The sequence below is a fragment of the Petaurus breviceps genome, unplaced genomic scaffold (assembly GCF_028583685.1).
Source record: "Petaurus breviceps papuanus isolate PSGF00001 unplaced genomic scaffold, PetGlider_PUasm1.0 90644, whole genome shotgun sequence".
NCBI classification, from domain to species: Eukaryota; Metazoa; Chordata; class Mammalia; order Diprotodontia; family Petauridae; genus Petaurus; species Petaurus breviceps.
This window is the reverse complement of record NW_027187298.1, coordinates 1,859,977-1,884,896: the sequence shown is the minus strand read 5'-3', so window position 1 is coordinate 1,884,896 and position 24,920 is coordinate 1,859,977. Positions and strand designations below refer to the sequence as shown.

Sequence of the window (24,920 nt, the reverse complement as noted above, 5' to 3'; positions counted from 1 at the left end):
TGTATATGTAAATATTTATTTATTTAATAATGTTGAGAGAAGAATGCCATTCAGAAACTCATTGAAGGAAAGAAAATGAAGTCCTTCCTGCAAAATATAGATTGGATATGGATTGCAACCCCCTAAATTTTTGTGGCAGTTTAGTAATATAAAAGTGATTGGATTTTAAAGAAATTAGCATTGACATTGAAGAATGGACAAGTCATCCAAGAGATATAACTCTGGCAAAGTTGATCCTGTGAGTTGGGTATGGGGATACTGGATAAGATGATAGAAACCTTATAAAGGTGACCCTGTGAAGATGAATTGTGAAGAATCCTAAATTTTTATTTACACATTCATTCTACCATTTATCTACTTATCTCTTTGTCCATTTATTGATTTCTTTTGATTTGATTTTTTTATTTGATTAGTTATTTACTTTACAAAAATTATGGGTTCAGAAAAATTGGCAAAAATTTGAAAAAGATTAATGACTTTATTTCATTCATTTTTTAAATATTCTGAACTTGATGAATTCCAGAAAAAAAAATGAGCAATTCCATATACAAAAAAAAATTAAAAAGATTGCTCATAGAAACTTAAATCTCCATCATGTACAAATTGACATGGTATGAGACTCTTCAGAAAGAGTCTCATGGATAGGAGAGAAAAATACTTTGGGAAGTGTAAGACATGTAGAGGAGCTGATACTTCACCCAGGTCCAGAATTTTGATTTTACCTACTCAGAGACTTTGGAAAATATCTCCTTCAGTGAGATTAGGACCTCTCTCTTAGTCAAGTGGGGATTTATTGATCCTACTCAGAGAGCTTCTTCTCTCCATTTATTTTCTAGTATATTCCAATTTGTAGAACTTCTCTGAATTTTGTTTGCTATCTTCTTCTAAAAGTAGGTTTACTCATTATTCACCATTTCTAATGGTATTTTGTATAAGTAGTATCTGATAAGAAAGGGTCAAGCCTGTGAATGTAAGTTTGGAATTGCTCCTTCTTCTTTAAAGGATCATGACTAGGAAAGTGAGAGGTTTTGCTGCTTTTGAACCTCAAAAAAATTATACCCCAAAACAACAATATATTGGGGGCATAAATACATATAATTCTAACGTTGTATTCTTCTTTCTCAGTGTGTAATAGAGACGAAAATCTCATTACCTCTTCTTCTGTTTCCTTCCATGTATAAATCAAAGTCTCTGTTAGTGAAGGGTAGAGAATATTGCAGAAATATCCATCAAATTCTTCCTGTAATCCACATTTATACAATCTATATGAACATACAAATATGACACTTCCTAGATATGACTAATTTTAGAGTGGGGACATCCAAAAGAAACTGTCAAGAGAAGAGACAACTTAGTACTTCATTAATCTTTGTAGAGATTCCAAGACTCTGGTTCTGCTGTTGGATAATGAGAAGGAGATCAGATTTAACCTGTGATTAATCTACCAATTGCCAACCAGACTAAAAGGAGTTTCTTCCATATTGGACAAGAAAAATGAGTGGAGAGCACTATGACCTTTGATTAGAGAAGGAAGTCAGGGTAATTGATGAGGGCAACTAGGAATGATCATGCATATCATTTGCTGGTTGAGTTATTAGAAATTGTGGAGGAGTAAGGTAATATAATCAGACATTTTCTTTTAGTTGAGAGATACCATGGAGGTCATTTAGCCTAATCCCCTAATTTACAAAGAAAAAAAAAAACCAACCCTGAGGTTTAGGGATTTGTTTCAGGCCACAAAAGTAGTAAATGGCAGAGCTGGAATTCAAACACATATCTGCTGTCTCCAAATCCAAAAGTCTTTCAAATGTACTATGTTGCTTTCCTTTAGTCATTTACTTATTACATTTATAAAGTGTGTCAATGAAATGATGTGAGTGATGTTTAAACAAGCAAATTGTCTTTCCAAATGAACATTGTTCCATTCAAAGTAGTCACTTTAAAAAGATAAGGATACCCTCATTCCATTGTTGCTGCCACTACTCATAATATTTTGGATGCTTCTTTAGGAATTAGATCTTAGAGTACCTTTCGTAATAACTTAAAAAAAATCTTCATCTTTTGAGACCAGATGTGTTTTTGGGGGGAATAACTGAAAGCATCTCAGAGCCAGATTTAATGAATAAGGTAGATGACTTATCTAGATAACACCATTTTCAGACCAAGAATACATAACATCAAAGATGTGGAACTGATTTTGTTTGGTCATTCAAAATTTATTCTAAAGACAGCTCTAAAGAGAAATTTAAAAGGAGAGAGGTGGCATGGCATAGTATGGAAAAAGCACTGGATTTGGAGTCAAAATATTTATGTTTGAATACCAGCTCTGTTACATTGGAAAGCTATTTTACCTCTTGGTGCCTCAGTTTCCTCATCTGCAAAATGATGAGTTTGTGTTTGATGTATGTCAAAGGGATATACCAATGTCCCTTTCTCAACAATGGTTAACTGGCATACCTTTAGAAAAGGGTGATTAGGATGGTAGAAGGATTGACTGGAGATGAAATCCTGTCATTTCTGTTCCTGTGGTGACCCTTGAAACTGGCCCCATCCACTTTACTACCCATGGAACCACAATTATATTAGGTCATCATTTTTTCTTGCCTTGACTATTATTGATTGTAGTAGTTTTCTAACTAATTATCCTACCCTCAAGACTATTCTTTCAAAAACTGTCACTCAGACTTCTGCTTGAAACCTTTCCTAAAGCAATTCTGATCTTATCATTTGTCTTGCCAAAAAACAAACAAACAAAAAACTCCTGTGGCTCTCCATAGGTTACTGACTCAAGTTGGCCTTAACATTAAAAGCCCTAGGTACAGGGGCAGCCAGGTAGCACAGTAAGTAAGAGCACCGGCCCCAGAGTCGGGATGACCTGGGATTGAATCCAGGCTCAGACACTTAGTACCCACCCAGAAACACCTGGCTGTGTAACCTTGAGCAAGTTACTTAAACCCAATTGCTTAGGGGTGGCCAGGTGGCACGGTGAGTAAGAGCACTGGCCCCAGAGTTGGGATGACCTGGGATCGAATCCGGGCTCTGATACTTAGCACCACACCAAGAAATAACTGGCCGTGTAACCTTGAGCAAGTTACTTAAACCCAATTGCTTTAAAAAAAAAAAAGCCCTAGGTATTTAATACATGTTTGTTAATCTGACTCCACTTTACTTTATATTACTCTTCTTTGGGTATTCAATATTCAACAGGGATTTATTAAATATTCTTTCTGTAAAAAACATAATTCTTATGGATTATAAATTAAAGACAAAAAAATATGTCTCTGTCTTCAAAGGATTTTATTCTATTGATAGCAGAGAAACAATTGTAAGCAAAGATAAATAAATATATAATACTTTAGTGAGAGAGTGAGCACCAAAAGAACGCCAACAAACCAGAGTAATAAAGGAAAATGTTCAAAGAGGAAGCATCAAGTGTGTGAAACATCAAAAGAAAATAAAAATTATAAGTGGCAAGGTAGAGAAAGAAGTGCCTCTAAAGCACAGAAAAGAGCTTATACAAATGTACCAAGGCATGAGATCAAATGTTGAGTTGTGGTGACAAGCTGTAATCTCACCTGAAGGAAACACAGACTACATGAACAGAAATCATGAAAGGTAGGTTGTATCCAGATTGTTCAGTCTTAAATGAGAGGCTAAGGAGTTTATAATTCGTTATACAAGCAAAAGGATGACACTGAAATTGTTTAAACTGGAATGACAAAAGTAGATCTGCTTTTAAGGAAGATTATTTTGGCAGCTATGTGAGAATGGATTAAGAAAGGTAGACTATGGAATAAGGGAGATGCATTAGGAAGATGGGTGACACAAAGTTTAGGTGAGAAGTATCAAAACACCCTCTCCACTCCTGTCTTTAAATTGTAGAATTATTGATTCCAGGGGTTATGCCATTTTTCATCTGTTTAACTTTAATGCCAAGGACATTGCTTCCTCATATTGGACACTCAAGAAAATATTTGGTAAATTGGTACAATTGAAATGATGTCACACAATGGTAGTGATGTTTAGTCTGGAGAAAAGAATAATTCTTGGTGGGGGGGAGTATTGTTGCGGTAGACTGATTGGCAAGGGAGTAGGATGAATGAAAGCTGTCCTCAAATATTGATGACCTATAGATTGAAAAAGAGGTTAGATTTGTCCTTTTGTCTCTAGAAATGATATTGACTTGTAGTTAGATTGAAGTTCATTTGATGGGCTCTAATTCAAAAGGAGAAAGAGAAAAAGAGGAAGAGAAACAGGAAGGAGAAGGAGGAAGAGGAGAGTGATAGAGGAGGAGGAGGAGAGAAGAGGAAGAATAAAAGAAACAGGACCTAACATTTAAAAGAAAAAAATAATGCATGAAAACCTTGATGAGAAAAATCCTACTAGCTTTCACTAATTTATATTTGCTAAACATTACTCCTTACAGCAATCAATACATATTATTTCCTGACAGCAGGTCTGAACTTACTTGCTCTATATAATTACTGTGAGTAGAATTTTAATATAAAAAAATTAATATTTATGAATATAAAAATATGTGTGACCAACACTACAGCCACTCTCCAAGCTAAGACTTCTTGTATTCACTCTCATCACTTTTGATGTTATAACTTAAAGTATAAAAGGAGATTCTCTTCTTTGCTTATCCTATTTGATATAATAGTTTATAGGCACCCACTCCCCTTACTCTCTTGCGTAGTGAATTTATTCATTCATTTTTTTTAAAGGTCTGCTTAATGTGAAATAGGTGGTTTAGTCAATAAAGCACAGGATCTCAAGTCAGGAAGGCCTGGGTTCCAATTTAGCCTTAGACATTTACAAGTTGTATGATCCTAGGAAAGTCACTTAACTTCTATTTGTCTCCATCTATGAAATGAGAATAATAGCATCTACTTCCCAATGTTGTTGTAAGGATCAAATGATATAATATTTGTAAAACCCTTAGCATAGTTCCTGGTACATAATAGGTACAATATAAATACTGGTTACTACTACAAGTACTACTAGTACTGCTTATGCTGCTACTAGTGCTGTGACTGCTTTTATCATGTATATACAAGTGTGTGTGTGTATATATATATATATGTATGTATGTATGTATGTGTGTATATATATGTGTGTGTGTGTGTGTGTGTGTATGTATGTAAAATGTATCTCTCCCCACTCCGATACATCTATGTCCACTGAGCTTCCAAAATGATTTCCCTAAGTGCAGGTCAGACCATATTTCCCCTCCAAATCCTAATGGTTCCTTGTAATCTCCCAAGATCAAATAAAAACACACCTATTTGGTATTTCACAACTTTCATGTCCTTGTCCTTGCTACCTCTACAATCTTCTGACATTTTTCTTCCTTCATATAATCTTTGGTCCAATCACTCTAACCACCTTTCTGTCCCTAACACAGGACATTCAATGCTAATGCAGTGGTTGGAATCCTTGGTCTTCTCACCTTTACTTCTTGGCTTTCCTGAACTGCTTCAAGGTTCATCTCAAATCTACATTCTGCAGGAAGTAGTTTTCACTCCTCCATACTCTTATAGTCTTTCCCCTGAAAATACTTTGGTTTTACACTTTTTATATCTTGTATGTAAATAATTATTTGCATATTGTCTTTCCCATTAGAATGCGAGTTCCTTAGGGCAAAGACTGTTAATTTTTAAAAATATTTATTTGCTTGTTCATTTGTTTGTTTTGTCTTTCTCTGTATCACCAGTACTTAGAACCATACCATACACATATTAAGTGCTTAGAAGATGCTTGGTGACTGACAAGAGTTTTTAGTCTAGTAAGGAGAATATCATCATACATGAGTACCTATAATATACAATGATATGTGACAGATGCCTTAGAGAACTATGAAACAGGGAGTAATATATATGCACTTATCAGCTTTGTTGAATATAATCTTCTATTCTGTGATTGATATAATTTGCCTGACAAGTGTTTAACCCATTTTGAGCTAGTTGTGCACAAAGTCTTCATATACATTTTGGAAGTGACTAAAACATCATAGAGTGCAGCTAGGTGGTACAATGGATAGAATGCTTGGCATAGAGTCAGGAGGACTCATCTTTCTAAGTTCAAATCTGACCTCAGATAATAGTTGTGTGACTTAGAGCAAGTTGTGTCTTCATCTGTAAAAGGCGAAGGAGAAGGAAATAGCAAAACACCATAGGATCTTTGCCAAGAAAACCCCAAAATAGGGTCATAAAGAGTCAGATACAATTGAACAAGACTGAACCACAGCAACAAAAAAATATGGGAAATGAATCACTCAACTTTAGGTTCTGGATAATAGAGTGCTAAAGAAGGATAAATGTGTATTGGGGTTCCATGCCTATCCTTTGTAAAAGAAAAAAAAAAACAAAAATAAAACAACAACAAAAAATACAGACTAAACTATAGTTTAGTAAACATTAGTCACAACAGAATTATAGAAGAAATTTCAATAAATTTCAATTTGCCCCTATTATATCCAAATAAAAGGGCACCATAGAATCAAGGAAAGAAGGCTGGCCTTATAATTAGAAAGACATGGTTCATGCTTTGTTTAGGATATGACTCATTGTGTGACCTTGGTGAGTCCACTTATCTGTGCAATGTTCCCTAAGAATAATGTCATCATCTCTATCAATGGAGAGAGATTTTGTACTATACTGAACAAATCACAGGTCCAGATACCTCCTCCTCATTTTAAAAAAAGCAAATCTTCTAGTATTGTTCCGTTTTGTCCTGCTTAAAAGAATTATTACATAGGGACGTTCTTAGACCTTGATTCTCTCTGAAGTGCCCCCATTTCAGCTGTGAAATGATTATTTCCTGGTGGTTCTACTCTTGAGTTCACCATAAGTCCTTTGGTCCCTGAGGAAATAGGTAATACCTATAGGTTTTCTCTAAGTATAGCCCCTAGATTCAGAATAAAATTATCTCTTAGCATTTTTCCAAATTTGTTGCTCTATTCTCTATGAATTCCCTGATTGGAAGATTCCTCAGCAAAATTGTCAAGCCTTTCTCCATTCACTGTTCACCTCCCTTTCACTCTTATCCTAATCATTCTCTTTCACACATCCCCACCACTAATCAACTAGTCTTCTTCTACTAGTCTCATTACTGTCAGTTAATTCATACCTTTCTACTCAGGAATATTTTCAACTGCCCATATCTGCATATGGTATATACACTCACTTTTGTCTACAGACAAAAGGGTTGTCCAATATGTAGACAGCTTGGAGGGAGGTTATTTCTTGCAGTAAATAGAACAACGAGTAAAGAAACTGTCTGAATTACTGTTGGAAGGAATTCTGAGAGGACTTCCTGACTTTCCATCTGTCCTCAGGCAACAATATGATCAAGTTATGAATCTTTTGAGAATGAAGTATTTTTTTTTTGGGGGGGGGAGAATTTACTGGAATGAACACATGTCTAGAAGGCCTGGGTTTGAACCCTTTGTCCATCTCTCATTAGCTGTGTGACTCTGGACAAGCCCCTTAACATTCTAGGATCAGGTCCTCATTTGAAAAACTGGGTTAATAATAACCCTTACCTAAAAGTTGATGTGTGAATCATATGACATATAATGCATGTAATGCATGTTGCAAACCTTAAAGCACTATGTAAATTTTAATTGTCATTAATTATTATGATTCTATACCTCCATTTATCCATGAACCACTGACTTGCAAATTATAGTTTGCATTTTGTTATTTAGTCATTTTAGACATAATCAACGCTGTGACCCTATTTGAGGTTTTCTTGCAAAAGAAACTGGAGTGGTTTGCCATTTTCTTCTCCAGTTCATTTTAAAGTTAAGGAAACTGAAACAGTGACTTGCCCAAGGTCACACAGCTAGTGGGTGACTGAGGTCATATTTGAACTCAGGAAGATAAGTCTTCCTGACTCTAGGCCTGACACTATCCAATGTACCACCTAGCTGTCCTTTAGTTTATATACTGCTTTGTAGAAACTGGTGGAGGATATGTATTTTGATTATCCTTTTAAAACTGTAAGTGTCCCCACAATGGAGCTGTGTTGTAGAGTCTCTAAAATTTCAACTTCTAATTATGCACAGATGCCATAAATATGTTCCTGAGACCTATTTCTCTCAAAAGAGTCTGATTGTTGCTACTGCACAGTTCTCTCTCTATTTCACTAGTACAGAGAAAAAATCAAAATTATCCAAGTAAAAATATGTTTCTGAAGCCAGATTTGGACTCATGAAGTGAATCTTCAGAATCCAAGCCCAGTGTTCTCTCCACTGTGCCACAGTCACATAATTGATAAACAAATCCAGCGGCAAGACTTCAACCCAGATCTTCCTATATCCAAAGCCAGTCTTCTATCCACTCTGCCACATATAAATTCTATAAGTATAAAATAATATGTGGAGAAAACATCTAGATTTAATACTTGAAAGCCACAGTTGAATATAGGCATTCTTTATATTTGCTGGATTTGACTTATTTAATGAGTCCTTAAATGAAATCTCAATGGTAGAAGTCCTATAAGTCAGGCTAAAATTAGTAAATTATTTTATAACAATGCCCATTTAAGCCAAGCTGTGCTAGAGGGGCCTTGGGTAAGCCTGCCACAAAGGAAAAGCAATTCTTTAGCATCTTTACTACCCGACCTCCCCTTACTCTTCTTCTCTCTCCTGGTATTCAGAGGCAAGCAGGCTCTCTAGGCAAGTTTGCCCACATGCCTAAAGGTCAGGGTTGTATGGTTTAAGCTCACATTTATCACAGGGATAAGATAAGTCCCACTTTCCACAGAAAGGGCAGCTTTAGAAAGAACATCAGCATCAGTGCAGTGGCTAGTCTCTGGTGACTTTATTATGTTCAACACATTCTTTCTAGCCTGTCTCTGAAACCACCTGTCTCCCGCAGTTCCTGCATGTGACAATAACAGCTCCCCCATTCCATTGACATTACTCTAATTAGGACTAAACCTCACCCACTGAGATTACCTGTCTCTTTGGCATGCTGTCACTATATAGCAAGAAATCCATGGCCATTTTAATAAAGAAATAGGGGGAAATATTTTTCAGATAGCTAATTACTGAAGGGAGAAGAGTGTTGACCTTAAAAGGGAGAGATGACCTTAAGTGGGTGGGTTCAAAGGTGAAAAACAATTCCAAAAGTCTAAGGAATTCAAAGGGAGTGGGATCTGAGCCATTATGATGTGGCTTCCTTTCAAACATACTTTCAAAAGACAGAAAATAACCCCTGGGAGAAATTCTAACCTAAATACTATTTCAATGGCAAGTCTGCATTCATTTTCTTACCTGGCAGTTGACTCCCCTTCACACACCATCCATCCAGGGTTAGGACCTGAAGAAATTGGATAATTTGGGGGGCAATTAATGAAGATAATTGGAGTTGGGGGGCAGCCCTGCATATGAAATAGATATAGGACTGAATCCCTGTCTATTTTCAGGAGTCCTGAATAAAGCTGAGCAGATTCATCCCTATAATTGATAATAGAACTAAATTCTCTCCCCCTTTTTTTGTAAGTCTTGGTAATAAAATAGCAAAGGACTCTAATTATGAAAATTCAGAAAGAAAGAGAGCGTTGGTGTATATCTTAACATATTTTTGCATTAAAGAAGTAAACTTGAAAACATATGTCTTTAGAGTTTCTTCAGGTAAGAGAAAAATTAATTCAGTTTCTCTTGCCATAAATAAGCTATGAGCTAGTGATTACATTAGAGTTTTGGCTTATAATTGCCTAATAATAAGCATGTTTTTCTTTGACTCCAAAAAGTAGCTAAACAATTCATGTTTCCTACATCCCAGCACTGTGTTTAGCATTTTATTCCTTTATTTCTAAGATCCAAGGCCTCATTAGAGGTATAAATTTTACACACACACACACACACACACACACACACACACACAAACACACACACACAAAAATAAAATTATATTATGTTACTGTACCATAAATTAATAAAATAGTTTTCTATTAATGTTAGTGGTGTTAGTTAATAGCTATCAACCAACTGTTAATAACATTGATATATTTTATTCTATATATAATATATGCATACATATAAGTTTGATCAGTTAGGAGAAGTATGTTTCTCCTGACAAATACCTTTTTTTAATCTGATTTCTTGATACCACAATCCTGGTGTGTACGCATACAAACACACAGCTTGAAGACAAGATTATAGGGGTTTTGTTTTGCTTGGGAAAAGAGCAAAGTTCAACTTGAGTTTTGAAAACCTGACCCCTTCACAGGAAACTAAAACCAGAAATATTGAAATATTTTCTTGGATCTTAAAGAGGAAGGGAATGAGAGAGGCAATGGGAGGTGACAAGTAAAAGGTAGAAGAGGAAAAAAGATTCTGTTTCATAGAATGTTTCATAAAAATTCATTGTGTGTATGTCAAACCCATCTCATTATTTGTCTTTCTATGCAATGTTTATTTTCCCAAAATGAATTTTAGACAGGTCAGTGCATAAAAGAATAACCTGCTTGCTTGTCCAAAATTCTCTTTCCTCCCTTTTTTCTTTCTTCTATAATTTATAGTGTACCTACCCTTCATTTGCCTACTTCTATATGGTACATTAGCACCCCCTTCCTATAAACATTGTACATTCTTATTAGTATTTCACATACTGATCCTGATTTGGACTTAAATTTCCCAGTGGTAGAGAGTTGGAGGATTATAATTCGAAGGCAAGATTCTTTCAGGTCTCTTTTGGTTAACATTACCTGAATTTAAAACATCCCTTGTGTCACATTATACTTAAACACTTGTCTGAAGCTGGTATTGGTTTTAGCTATTTTTAGATTGTAGAGCCATCTCCTGGGGGCATTCTCTGAAGAAAAGACTCTATGAAAGTCTCATTGCTGATTTCATATCCTTGAGGAATCAAAGAATGGGTAGATTGACATCTGTTCAAAACTTAGAAATTTTAATCAATCTATTGGAGGAAAAGAGTTAAAAATTGGGATGAAAAAAGTTAAAGACAAGATGAGAATATTTACTATCATACATGTGAACATACATACACATTCCTCCCCTTACCTTCTACTCTATATATTGTGAGACAAAACCTACCATGAATTTACATATACTTTAAATTAATTTTTTAAAAAGGGAAATATGCATGAACTAGTAATTTCTTTTATCTAAAGTGATGAATGGAATTTATTCTATCCATCATCTACCATAAAATGGATCCTTACTTCACTTTGTGATATCACTTTGTGATAATATTATATATAATGTTAGAACCAAAGATAGGAATTAAATATTTTGCATCTAAAAATGAAACATTTTACATGATTCAAAACGTGAATACCTTACCTTGTCATATGCCATTAGGGGGAGATCTCCCCTCATGTCATACTGTCACTTGCTAAGCAGCAGAAGAAAAAGTATTCTGATGTCTAGTGTATATTGTCAATAAGACAATTGTCGTAACTATGATTGCATTCTGTTTAGAAGTTGAGTAGGGAAGATAGCATTCAGACCTGAGTTTAGGAGAACCATCTAGGTAGTTTTGAGTGCTACTTAAGGTAATTGATACCTATATTCGTCCACAAAGAATATCATTTCCCCATAGGTTAAAATACAAATAAACACACACACACACACACACACACACACACACACAACCCTAGCATGAAGTCAACATAGCAGGATGATTGGGCCTTTTGGAGTTAGAATGGAGGGTTATATTAATTACCAAGCAGGGGTTCCTGACCATTTGTTATCATTAAAGATCACAAATAACACATTTTATGAGACCTATCAGCTTAGCCACACTGGCCAAATTCCAAATTGGTTAATTACATACCCCCCGCCTTCCCTTTTAATCTGACTTCCTCCTGTTCATCTAAGCTAGATGTGACAGTTTTCCATCCTCTTACCTCAGTCTTAACCCCTTGTTCAGCTGTCTTACTACTTCTTGATTTTTAAAGTTCCCTGTAAGTTCTTAATATGAAACATTCGAAAAGTAATAAATAATGTTTGTGACAAAGAGGTTGAACTACTCGTTCCCTCTGATTTTATATCCCTGGATTTTGAAGTAATGTTGGTTCTCTTGTTTATTAACTCTTTTGGTAATTGATTATGCCCATTTTCCACTTCCTAGGAGTAAAGGCATCATTATATAGTGTAATGACACAAAAGTCAACCAGTTGAAATCACTCATTCTGTACTGTAATCCTAATCCACTGGCATAGACCAAACCAAAAACTCATACTGCATTTAAAACCAATAAGCACCAACATGTTATAATGGAAATAACAGTCAATGTGGAGTCAGAGGACCTGAGTTGAAATCCTTACTTTGGTACATACTGCCTTGATTTTAAGCACACAGAGAATAATGTGTGTCAGTTTCCACATCTTTCCACTGGGGGTGGGGGCAAAATTAAACTCAATGGCCTATAAAGTCTATTCCATCACTAAATTTGTAATCCTAAAATTTAAATTCCTAAAGTTAAAAATTACCAACTAAGGAGCAGCCTGGTAGCACAGTGAGTAAGAGCTCCAGCCCCAGAGTCTGGATGACCTGGGATCGAATCCGGGCTCAGACACTTAGCACCCACCCAGAAGCACCTGGCCATGTAACCTTGAGCAAGTTACTTAACCCCAGTTACTTAGAAAAAAAAATACCAGCTAATTTGTACTTAAGTAGCACATTATAGTTTGCAGAGGACAAAATGTAAAGAATATCACTGACCTCATAGCACAGGAAGGTAGTAAAAGTAGAATTAGCTCCATGTTTCAGTTGAGGAACCTGAGGCTCAACTAGGAAGTGGCAGATCCATCTCAAGATCCAGTATACACACTGACTCTAGAGTCTATTAAGAAAACCTAGGGGGTGGCTAGGTGGCGCAGTGAGTAAAGCCCTGGCCCCAGAGTGGTTCCGGCCTCAGACACTTAACACCCACTCACACACACACACACACACACACACACACACACACACACACACACACACACACACACACACACACACACACACACAAATAGCCATGTAACCTTGGGCAAGTTCCTTAACCCCAAGTGCCCTCCAAAAGGCAAAAAAAAAAAGAAAAAAAACCGAGACAGAAGAGACTTCCACGGATATGCTTATAATAATAACAGCTAACTTTTATATAATGCTTTTAAGGTTTGTAAAGCACTTTCCACATATTATCTTATTTGATCCTGTTAATAACTCTTTGAAATGTATGGGTTATGGGGATCCTAAAAATCCCTAACCCCGCCAAGATTAAAAGTCAGAGAGGTGTTTTGAGGAAAGAACAGGAAGTTTTATTCAATTCTCCCAAGAGCAGGGAATCCTATCCACCAGTATGAACCTGCAGAATGAGGTGTTACAGAAGACAGAAAAAGAATTAATACCCTACCACCGTCTAGCCCCCTCCTACCGCTGTCCCTTCTCCCATTGGCTAAGAGGCAGGCTTACAATCTGAGCTCAAAATCTCCTCCAATGATAAGGAACAATGAAGCCCCCCCACTATCTCTCAGTGGCTGGGCGGTGGGCTTACAAAGAACAAGAAAAAAGGGGATTGCCAAGCCACATGTACCTATCCTTATTTGGCAAGCACCAAAGTGAAGAAGGGGGAAGGGCTCTAAGAGATTCCTCAAATTCCTGAAGGGTTTAAGGCTGATTAACAGCAAAGGAATTGGGGAAGAATCCTAGGTTGTGTAATTTCTTAGAAAAGCCAGGATTCAGATCTGTCTAGTCTTACAAAAGTCTGTCTTAGGTTTCAAGATAGTTTCTCTCCTTTCTCCTCATTCTGAGGAGTCTTCATAGAGGGTGCAGAGAGAGAGTGTACCCCACTCAGAAGTAAGTGTTATTATCGTCTCCATTTTACAGATCAGGAAACTGAGGAGGTAAAATGTGAATTGAGATTATAAAACTCTTGGAGCACCAAAAGAAGCTCTAAGTCTTAGGGACTTAAGTAAGGTACTGAAATTCGGGGCAAACCTCTTCTGTACTTCCTCCTAGGAGCCTCTGCCTTCCTCTGATGAGTGAAGGTAGAAGATAATAATTTAGACTGGTTATTTCAGTAAATTTGCCTCATCATCTCCCTCCTCCCCTTTCACCCCACTACCACTTTCCTCAACTTCATGAACTCCAGAAATGCATTCTATAAACCTGAACCTCTCACTTCCTTTAAAACTCTTACTTCCTTGAATCATTTCCTACCAGGAGCAGGGGACTTGCTTGAGGGATCCTGCCTCAGAGCATAGTAAACTTCCTTTCCCCTTCCTTATCAGCTCCTTTTGATCAATTGTCTTTCCCCTATTAGGTTTTGATCTCCTGAAGGGCAGGGACTGTCTTAAGTCTTTCTTTGTATCCCCAGCACTTTGGCACTAAATAGGTACTTAATAAATGTTTATTGACTAGTGTCTTATGTATTCTCCATATATGCTTTACTACCTTTTTATTGAAAGTTTGAGTTCATCCCACCAGTGACCTTCTGTGTAAAGGGGAAGCCAGAGCCCCAAGTTTGAGAGGAATGCTTCGTACTAATTGTTCTTATAGCTACTTATCAAATGCCCTTTGCTAGTAGCTAATTGTCTGATTGCCAATAGAAAACACAATCCCTCAGGGTTATCCAATTAACCCTGAAGGTAAATATTCAACCTAGACTCAGACAGCCCTTCTCACCCATTTGACTAAAACTTGGTGAAGTAAGGCTGGGTGTTTGTATTTGTGTGCTAGTCATTCAACAAATCTGAAATATCTTCTTCATACTTGTCTCCCATGATAAAGTGGCCTTACTCCCTACGAAAATTAAGTCCTGTAACTGTTCAAACTGCCCCATTTCATGGCATCTCCTCTAACAGACTGTCGCTCTGTCATCCCCACTCTCACTTTTTTTTTTGAGGAGGGAAGGCAAGGCAATTGGGATTAAGTGACTTGCCCAAGGTCACACAGCTAGTAAGTGGTTAAGTGTCTGAGGTCAAATTTGAATTCAGGTCCTCCTGACTCCAGGGTCTCTATTCACTGCACCACCTAGATGCCCCTCTTTCACTTATCTTCAATCTCTCCCTGTCTGCTGGCTCATTTCCTACTGCCAACAAACATACACATGTCTCCCCTGTCCTGGAAAAACAAAACAAAACAACTACAACAAAACCCACCTCATTCAGTGTCTCCATCTCCTCTATTGTTTTATATCCCTTTAGCCCCTTGTAGTAAAGTCCTGGAAAAGGTTGTCAACACCAGATACCTCCACTTTCTCTCCTTTGACTCTTTTCTTTTTAAAAAGAAAATATTTATTTATTTTTTAACATTTATTTATTTACTTTTAGTTTACAACATTCAATTCCACAATCCCTTGAGTTCCAAATTTTCTCTCCTTCCCTTTCTTTGACTCTCTTCTTAACCCCTTAGACTCAGGCTTCTAACCTTATCATTTCACCAAAACTGCATCTCTAAAGATACTATCTATTAGTTGCCAAATTCAAAGGCCTTTTTTTCTATATTTTTTCTAGTTGGCTTCTCTGGAGTCTTTGGCAGTATTGATCACTCTCTCCTTCTTGATACTCTCTTTCTAGGTTTTTTGTAAACCTCCCTGCTGGTTTTCCTTCTACCTATCTGACCACTGACTCTTTCTCAGTTTCCTTTGCTGGATCGTATCTAGATCATGTCCTCTAAACATAGCTGTCCCTCAGAGTTCTGTTCTGGGTCCTCCTTTTTTCTCCCTTTCTTCAACTTGTTGATTTCATCAACTCTCATGAATCTATACTGATGATTCTCAGATCTACCTATCTGCCCCAAATCCTCTGCTGATTTCCAATCTTGCATCACCAACTGCCTATCAGGCCTTTCAGTGCCTTTCATCTTGGACTGTATAATACTCAGTTGACATCAACTCAAATGTCCAAAATGGAACTCATTACTTTTCCCCCAATCTGTCTCCCTTTTCTTTCTTCCATGTTACCAAAGAGGGCAACACCATCCTCCCAGTCCTTCAGACTCTCAGTCTAGTAGTCATCCTGGATCCCTTATTATCTCTCATTTCTCATATCCAATCTATTGCCAAGGACTGTGGATTTCACCTTGGCAGTATTTCTCAAATACACCTTATCTCCTCTGACATTGTTACCAATTTAAGCACAAGTCCTTATCATCTCATATCTGGATTATTGAAATAACTTGCTGGTGGGTCTGCCAGCCTCAAGTCTCTTCCCATTCCAATCTATCCTCCATTTAGTCACTAAAGTGATTTTCCTAATGTATAATTCTGATCATGTCACCACCCTTCCTTCCCCCAAACATCCCACCATACTCAAAGAACTTTAGTGACTCCCAACTGCCTATAAGATCAAATACAACATTCTCTGGGATCTAAAGCTCTTTGTAACCTAATCCCCTTCTACCTTTTCAGTCTTATGCATTACTCCTTGACATATACCCTTCAATTCAGTAACACTGATGTCCTGCTATCACACTAACAAGATATTCCATTCCTCTGCTCTGAGCATTTTCTCTGTCTCTTCCAGCTGTCTAGAAAGTCCTCCCTCCTCCACTCCAAGTACTTACCTTCTGGGCATCTTTTAAATACTGTCCAAAATCTTACCTTCTATAGGACGCCTGCTCCAGTCCTTCATAATTCCACTGCCTTTCTTCTGTGGATTTCCTATTTATCTTGTATATAGCCTACGTTGTATATATTTATTTCATTGTTGTCTCACCTTGGATTGTAAATTCCTTGAGGGCAGGGCCTGTCTTTTACCTTTTTTTGTATCCCTAACACTTAGCACAGTATTTCAACATATAATCATTGGTGATTTTGGAGAGAGTGGTTTTGATAGAATGATAAGGTAAGAAGCTGAATCTTAAGGGGTGTAGCAGCAAGCAACCTGGAGAGAGTGGTTTTGATAGAATGATAAGGTAAGAAGCTGAATCTTAAGGGGTGTAGCAGCAAGCAACCTGACATACCCAGGGTGGCTGCCAACACAGGTTCTTAGATCTGCTTTTCTAAAGGAAAGCAATTCAAAATGGGTTTACAATCTTGCTTTAGTCAATAAAACATGTCATTTACCTAGTTCAGGGGAAAAAGTCAGCACCCCGAACTTCAGAGAATATGAACAATTTACAAGCAGAAGTTACAAGAAGACAGAGAAACATTTCAAACAGACAAGTCTCCAACTCTCCAATACATTCATACCTAGTCAGTTACCAGAGAGGGATGCATAAACATCTGGGTGTTTCAAAGCCTGGGGGCTCTCAACGGCTGCCCAGAGTCTAGTCTAGTCAAACCACACAACACTTCTCAAAGTGAGCCCCAAAGGAAAGCCTCACATCAGGGTTTATATAGCCTTCTCCTGGCTCAGAGAATATAACAACCCTCTTGACCCACTGCCCAATCAAAAAGTATCTCCTCAAAAACAAGCCTCCCTCCACAGGTGCACTTAAGCCTATCAAAGGGGCAGGGAAGATCTTAAATTCAGATTCCCATTACAAAGGGTTAAGAAAAGAATGAGAGGAAAGGAAGGAGAGCTACCTACTGCAGATAGCCTTCTCAGAGTTTAACCCTAAGGAGTAGAATACATGGACACCTAAAGTTAGAAGGAATGGAAGGAGCAAGTAAGTATTTTTTTTTATTTAGGAGGGAGGAGATATGGCATGTTTGTAGACAGCAATGAAGGAGACAGTAGACAAGAAATATAGAAAATAAACGATTGAGTAGAGATGATAGAGAGGGGTAATTGGTTGAAGAGACAAGAAAGAAGTGAATTACTTGAGCAGGTGGAGGGATTAACATTGATAAGGAATAAGGCCATTTCATCATGTGAGAGAGGGGTGAAGGAGAGAGTGGCAGAAGATCTCAAAAAACATCTTAAAAATCAAATAAAAAAGGTAGAATAAAAATCAGAAAAAGAAATGAGAATGATACAAGACAATCATAAAAAAAAAGACAAAGTCAATAGTTTGGTAAAGGAACCACAAAAAACAAAAAAGATTTGTACAAAAATCCATTAAAGAAAACAACTCCTTAAAAGTAGAATTAGCAAAATGGAAAAAGAGGTACAAAAGTTCACTGTAGAAAATAATTTCTTAAAAATTATAATTGGGCAAGTGAAAGGTCATAACTCCAGTAGACATTATGAAAAGATAAAAACAAAATCAAAAGAATGAAAAAATATTTCAAAAAATGTGAAATTTCTTATTGGAAAAAAAGAACTGACCTGGAAAAGAGAATGAAGAGAGATAATTTAAGAATTATTGAACTATCTGAAAACAATGCTAAAAAAAAAAAGAACCTCGGCATCATAGTTCAAAAAGTTATCAAGGAGAATTACTCTGATGCTCTAGAACTAGAGGGTAAAATAGAAATTGAAAGAATTCATCGATCATTTCTTGAGACATGCCAAAATGAAAATTCCAGGGAATAGTATTACCAAATCCCAGAGTTCTCAGGTTAAAGAAAAAATACTTCAGGCAGTCAGAAAGAAACAATTCAAATATCATGGAGCCACAGTCAAGATTAGATGGGATTTAGCAACTTTTACATTAAAGGACTTTAGGACTTGTAAGGTATACCAGCAGGCAAAAGTGACAGGATTACAAAAAAAAAAAATCACTTACCAAGTAAAACTGAGTATAATATTTCAGGGGAAAAATGGATATTCAATGAAAGAGAGGACTTTTAAGCATTCCTGATGAAATGACCAGAGTTGAACCATTTGGTTTTCAAACACAAGGCTAAAGAGAAGCATAAAAAGATGCAGGAGGTTTGTAAAGATCACCCACTGAGGATCAACCTTATCCCTATCTTCCCTCTTTAGCTGGATTGCTTGTATAGCTATTGCCCTTGTCATTATTTTCCATAGCAGCTCTCTCTACTATACAGTGTTGGCTCCTTTGGCCTCACTTTTCTTATTTGTAAAATTTAGAATAATAAAATTTTAATTTACAACCTCAGAGGGAATTTTTAAAGAACAAATGAGACAATGCATGGAAAATGCTAAATCAATATTATTATTATCATTATTTTTAGAACCCAGATCATTTCCCATTGAAAAATGTAAATGTTTTTTAGGAAGTAGTAGCTCCATCTCCAAAGGTAACATTTATTTGGTAGAGCATATAACATATATGTAGCAAACATTTTCTATTAGTGGAAGTACAGTGGATTCTATTTCACTAGTACTTTATTTGTTCAGCATATGGAGCACATTTTAACAAAGGACCATTGTTAGATAAAATTGTTTTTGGAGTTCCATGTCACTTAAGAGAAGTTCATATAAACTATACTGTAACTATACTTCTGCAGTAAAAAAGGGAAAGAAAGGAAAACAATACTCTTGAAATGGAAGTACTTATAGAAAATAAAAAATTAATAAAAATTAAATAAGAAAGTATTTGTTTTCCTTTATCTTAAATGCTGTTCCTTAGGGAAAATCAGGTTTAATTAGAAAGAAAAAAAAAGCAGTTGAAGACTTTTGTAGAGATGCTTAAAAGGATTACTAAGTATTTCCAAAGAACTTAAAGGAATATGTAGGTTTCCTTTGTTAAATTAGGATTAAAGTTTTTCCTTCCTATTTCTTTATTCAGAAACCAGGCCCTAGGTTATTCAGTCAGTCTCCAAAGGATACTGCTTCTCAATCTTGGGTTAAGCCCCACCCATCTAGAAGACCTTAAGAAGAGAATCCAGTCTAGGTGCATTCTTGCCCTTAGCAAATCAAGCCTGTCCTTGAAAACTTCCATTAGAATTCAGGGTGTTCCAGTTTATAAAGGGGAAAACTAACCAGAGCAGTCTGGGTAGAAATGAATTCTTTAGGTCAGATTGCTGGAGGCAGCTGAGTCTCATGATCAGGTCATGTTCTCAGCAGGAGAGGTTGAAGATCTTTTGCCCACCTCCTTATTAATATGTCCACCCCCTCATTGATGGTTAACCAATCAGAGTTTATTTCCACCTTCAGGAACAAGGTCTTTTCCAAAGGCTTTTACTCATTCAATCTTCTCCGGTGGAGGTCTTTTAGTTACTGAGAGGAACCATTGACCCCAATTTATTGATTATCTGCAGCTATAATTAATAAATTGATTACTTAGAAATTTTCATTCCTTACACTAGCATGCATAAATAGGATTTAGATCTAATTCCTATGAATTGAAATCTAGTGTTTTTACCTTCATATTACATTGACCAAAACTTTGCTTGGGAATCATTTCATTCAATCTAACTAACACTTATTGATCAAACATTTATTACATGCCAGAAACTCTGCTTGGTTGGGGGCAAGGAGAAGATAAAAGGAAATATTCCCTGTCCTTAAAGAGCTGTCATTCTACTGGGGGTCAGTTGGGTAAATAGGAATGTGTCAAAAATATACATAAATAATAGATAATTTCAGTAAACTGACAGTACTGACATCTGGAGGGTGGAAAAATTAGGAAATTGTTACATAGAAGGTAGCTAGCTCCAAACTCATCCTTGTAGGGGATTCTTAAGATTCAGGGTAAGGAGGACTCTAACTCATAAGTGATGCCACTGTTGCCTACTTCCTCCTAATCTAAGGTTCTTCTGCCACTCAGGCTCTACATTTTAAATGCCCTTTCTTTTTATACTTAGTAGAGCCCCACTCCACTCCAGTTCATGTCTAGGTTGTCTATCCATAAAATACTGAAGGTTACTTATCTGCCAGCCTCTTACTGATTGCCCTTAGCAACCTCCCTAGTAACTGGCTTCTTAAGTTAACTGAGACAGCTTCAAGTGCTGGGATTAGTAACAGCAAACATTTAAATAAAGAATAAACTGATTTCTTTAATAGAGGTTTACCTGATACTATTTGAATGGAGGAAATACAACTCAAAGGAGATTATATAAAATGTAGAATCTGGCTGTTTTTAGAACCATGGTCAGAAAACCCAATTGGATGAAGGCAAATGATCTCAAAACAACTACCAAATGTTGACAGAAGCTGTGGTGTTGAAAAAGCATTGCTAGAATGTCTGTAATTTTGGAAATCTGGGAAGCCGACATATTTGGGAGCTGCATATAGAAACTGATGATAAAATAAAGATCCAGTTCATCTCCTGGGGAAATCCCAGCTGCTTGGAGTTTATTCATGAATGCTAACATAGAGGTTCCTTTGCTTGGCTTAGAGTTATTAACTATTGTAGTGTCATTAAAAGAACAGCTAGGTGGTTTAGTAAATAGAGTTCCAGGACTCAATTCACGAAGATGTCTTCCTGAGTTCAAATCTGGCCTCAGACACTTACTAGCTATGTGATCCTGGGCAAGTCACTTAACCCTGTTTGCCTCAGTTCCTCATCTGTAAAATGAGCTAGAGAAGGAAATAGCAAATCACTCCAGTATCTTTGCCAAGAAAACCCCAAATGAGGACAGGAATAGTCAAATACAATTTAACAACAACAAAAAAGTCATGGATCTCTTAGGCAGCACAGTGTAGTCTTTGAGTCCCTTCTCAGAATAATATTTTAATGTATAAAATATGATGAACAGGATTAAAAAGAAAATCAATGATATTGAAATATAGTTATCAAAATTTATTTTTATAAAATTTCACAGCTCCTATGTTAAGGGCACCTGCCTTAGAATTTTTACCCTCAGTTTTATATTATGGTTTCTTCTCTGGAGAAAAGCTGTCTCTTTGTATGCCAGTGTGCAGTTGACCAATTCCTCAATCATGTCAAACCAAAAAGCTAATAGAAGTATTTCATTAATTGATATGGCATCTGATAATTATTCTTCTTCTCTTCTGGGTTTATATGACCAATTGGGAATTCATTCATTTCAATCCCACTTTGTTCCATGTGTAGGTAGAAGAACCTCTCATTTTTTTTTAAATCAACTTCCTGGACTTGGAATGAGGAAAATCTTAGAAACCTATTTCACAAATTTATTGCCTGTGTCTCATTGTACAAGTCACTTAAGCTCTTGGTCTTAGCTTCCTCATCTGTAAAATGGGGATAATAACAACATATATTTTATAGGGTTGTTGTAAGAATCAGAGCATATAAAGAATGCAAAGCACTTTGAAAATGTTAAAATAGTATATAAATGTTGACTATTATTTTGAGATTATTTTTTGATATAATTTTTCTTAGTCATTAAAGAAAGCCACATATAGACTTGAAACTTTGGAATCATCTTTGGTACCTCTCCTTCCATCCCCTTCCCTTACTCCCTTCTAATCAGTTGGGAAGTTTTGTAATTCTACCTCCTCAATATTGTTAGCATTAATAGTCCCCCTTTCAAATCTCACTATTACCATGCTAGCTGAGGCTTGCTTTACTTTTTGTCTATACTATTGTACTCTTACCTGCTTTCTCTGTCTCCATTCTCCATTCTCAAAACTATCCTTCATCTTCAGACTGCTCCTAAAGTTAACTTTCTAATGTTCAGGTCAAATAAGGTTATTAGACTTTCAGTGCCTTCCCATTGCTTACAGGATGAGATATAAACAGGCTGGTATTCCAGGCCCTCCACAATCTGGCTCCGACCTGTTTTTCCAACCTTATTTCATACTACTCTCTTTCACAGTCTTCCTTCATAGCAGCCAAAATGAATTACTCACAATTCCCTGATGTCCTCTAGCCTTATCCTACCTCTGCCTCCATGTATTTCCATGCACCATCTCCCAAGCCTGGAACATATTTTCTGCAATCACTCAATCAATAAGCACTTATTAATCACTCATTATATGCCCAACACTGATCTATCTGTTGGGGATGCCGAGAAAGGCAAGAACATTGTCCCTGTACTCAAGGAACTTACATTTTAAAGGCAATATATAAATAATAATACATATTAATTTTTTTTTTAATTTTGAAGGAAGCTAGGGAAGTTAGGAGGCAGAGGTGAGAAGGAGAATATTCCTGCAAAGAGGGACAGTCAGTGACAATGCCCAAAGTTGGGAGATGTACTGCTATTTGCCTAGGACAGCATGGAGGTCAGAGACACTGGATCACAGAGAATGTGGAGGGGGATAAACTATTAAAAAAAAAAAAGACTGGAAAGATGTCTCCTTTTTGGTATTCTTTACTTCCTTTAAAATCTCTGGAAGAGAATGAGGCTGATGACTTTGTGCAACTCTGCCTCACTTAAATCTAATCTATGCATGAATCAAAAGACTCACCCAAAATGTGCATATGGACCGTTTGTGCCTGACCTGTGGTAGTACTTTCTGAGCTCCTGTTGGTCTGATCAGTCACAGTCATACAAACTGTAACTTGATTGATAGTGATGTCACTTTGGTCCTCTTCGAGAATAAAGGGGAACAACCAATTAAAGTTTCAGATTAAGTGGCACATCCTCCATGAAAATTCTTAATAAGTGCTATTTTCAGCGTCCAAAGGATTTTTCTTAAAAAAGAAAATTGGTCTACTTCACCTACCAATTTAATTTCCGATATTTGATGGCTAATGCTATTCCAAATGAATGATTTGGCACTTTGTCAGCATTCTTATTAGGAAAGAAAAAATAGAAACCATGGACAAAATTTTGGTATCCAAATGAGATTTAGTAAAATGTTCCTTACAACGAACTGAGTCCTCAGGAGAATTAAAAAAAAATGTATGGGGGGATTACAGTGAATTGGTATTTCAGCTTTGACTGTCAAATCAATTTCTGGGGAGTACAACAATGGAGGAAAAGTCCATATTTTACCAATTTTCTTGACTTCCTAGGGCTTCTAGGGATTCTTGTGGAAGGACTATGTTATCTTATAAAATGTACAATTTGGTCTCTTTTAACATTGTTAACTGGTTGAGAGGGAATAAAGAGAGAACAGTAAGGTTGGAGATGTCCCATAGTGGGTTTTGGTCCTTTTTTCTATGAACATTTCTTTAGAATTAAATTAGTCTCCAATTACTTTTTTTAAATTCTTCAATCTCTGAATATTGAATATATTTTATAGCATTGTAATCAGTATTTTTGTATTTGTACGATTTTATTTTTTCTATTATGTTATCAGTATTATTATTTATGTTATTATTATTTTATCAATATTTTTTTCTGCTTTTCTACATATTTTCATGAGGTCTTTATGCACTAATATGTGGTCAGTTTTTTTTACATGATACAGATTCCTTGGCTCTCTTTTTAAAACATCCATATTGGCCAGACTCAGCGAGCCAGGGAGCAAGCGGACGTCTGCCCGACCACCCACCCCCCCCCCCCCCCCGGCCCCCCCCCCCCCCCCCCACTGACCACGGACCCTGGCTCCTTGCGCCATGTCCAGCAGCTCCAACTTCATGGCCATGAGGAAGGTGGTGCAGCAGCTCCGGTTCGAGGCCGGGCTCCACCGCGAGAAGGTTTCTCAAGCTGCTGCTGATCTGAAACAATTTTGCCTGCAAAATGCCCAAAATGATCCCATGCTGACTGGGGTATCTTCCAGTACTAATCCTTTACGGCCCCGGAAAGTCTGTGCATTCCTGTAGCAAGCTGATCTTAAGCTACTTGGGAAGGATCTCCGAATCCATCTCCATATGTGGATCTGTGACGTGACGTGACGTTATGTGACATGAATTGTGACTATTCAAAGGAGAGAGAATTCTGAAGCCTTCACAAAAGTTTAATCAATATGCATGTAACAATGTGCCAAGTTAATCATCCAAATTTCAACTTGTGTCAGAGTTTCTCATCTACTCTCCGAATTTTCATCCATTTCTGTTTTGTACACTGGCAAGAATACAATAAAGTATTCAGATAAAAAAAAAAAAACCTTATCCATATTCACCATAGTTTTTTTCTGAAATGATGATTACTACCCCTGTTTTTTTCTCTATCCATTTTAAAACTATTTCTGAATATTTATATGTCAAGTGTGTGTGTGTGTGTGTGTGTGTTTTAAAGCAATCGGGGTTAAGTAACTTGCTCAAGGTTACGTGGCCAGTTATTTCTGGGTGTGGTGCTGAGTATCTGAGCCCAGATTTGATCCAGGTCATCCCGACACTGGAGCCCGTGCTC

The 24,920-nt window shown here is 36.8% G+C and overlaps 1 long non-coding RNA gene and 1 pseudogene across 1 annotated transcript in view; one reads left to right on the top strand and one right to left on the bottom strand.

The window, feature by feature from the left end:
- LOC138143527 (uncharacterized) overlaps positions 1-16,688 on the bottom strand; it is a 36,103-nt gene extending 19,415 nt beyond the window's left edge. The window contains exons 1-2 of the long non-coding RNA XR_011163709.1: positions 16,560-16,688; positions 9,284-9,329 (exon numbers count right to left, since the gene is read on the bottom strand). This is a non-coding gene — a long non-coding RNA (uncharacterized lncRNA). The remainder of the gene's footprint in view (positions 1-9,283; positions 9,330-16,559) is intronic.
- A 7,485-nt stretch (positions 16,689-24,173) lies between these two features.
- LOC138143503 (guanine nucleotide-binding protein G(I)/G(S)/G(O) subunit gamma-5 pseudogene) lies at positions 24,174-24,446 on the top strand (annotated as a pseudogene).
- Positions 24,447-24,920: the final 474 nt, after the last annotated feature.